Source organism: Triticum dicoccoides, chromosome 2A, assembly GCF_002162155.2.
Source record: "Triticum dicoccoides isolate Atlit2015 ecotype Zavitan chromosome 2A, WEW_v2.0, whole genome shotgun sequence".
Taxonomy (NCBI): domain Eukaryota; kingdom Viridiplantae; phylum Streptophyta; class Magnoliopsida; order Poales; family Poaceae; genus Triticum; species Triticum dicoccoides.
Genome location: NC_041382.1, coordinates 362161198 through 362161917, shown reverse-complemented (window position 1 = coordinate 362161917; position 720 = coordinate 362161198).

Below are 720 nucleotides of genomic sequence, written 5' to 3'. Positions count from 1 at the left end.
GGGGGGGCTAAAAACAACATTTGAATGTACATAGTACGAGACTTAATATCGATGTTTCAATTCGGTGTACATTGTAAGATTTGAACCGAGGACCAGGCATACGGGTAATTATTTCGAATTCGTGCCATACTAAGTTTTGAAAAGTTGACATTGACTCAGTTTGTTGTGCTATTTTGTAGGTCATATGTTTGAATCCATCCAAAAGTTTTCTCACTACCATGGTGTTCATCATATACATATGAATTTGTATTTAAAAAGTAGCATGGATACAGTGAAATGCGAAATCCACATTAGAATTGGAGATCGCTACGTGACACACACTCTAATTCAAATAACTAACTACGTGACACACACTCTAATTCAAATAACTAATTATGTGACACACACTCTAATCCACGTTAGCGTGGGTACCGTTTCAAATTTTTTCAAATAACTCCTCTTTAATTAATTTATAGTACTCCCTCTGTTCACTTTTATAAGACCTTGAAGACATTTCAGACAATGTGCAAAACAATTCATTTTAAGTTGTCTGAAACGACCTACAAAAGTGAATGGATGGAGTATCTCATTTCGAATGACTAATTATTGCAAGGAAAACACGGGCATGGTAATACATACAGATTCGTTTAAAAATGAAAGAAGATTCGTTTGCATTCTCAAATGTAGGCGCACCAGGCAAACCAGGGTCGTGTCGGGGTGGACGCTGCTTCGGTGCCTTAA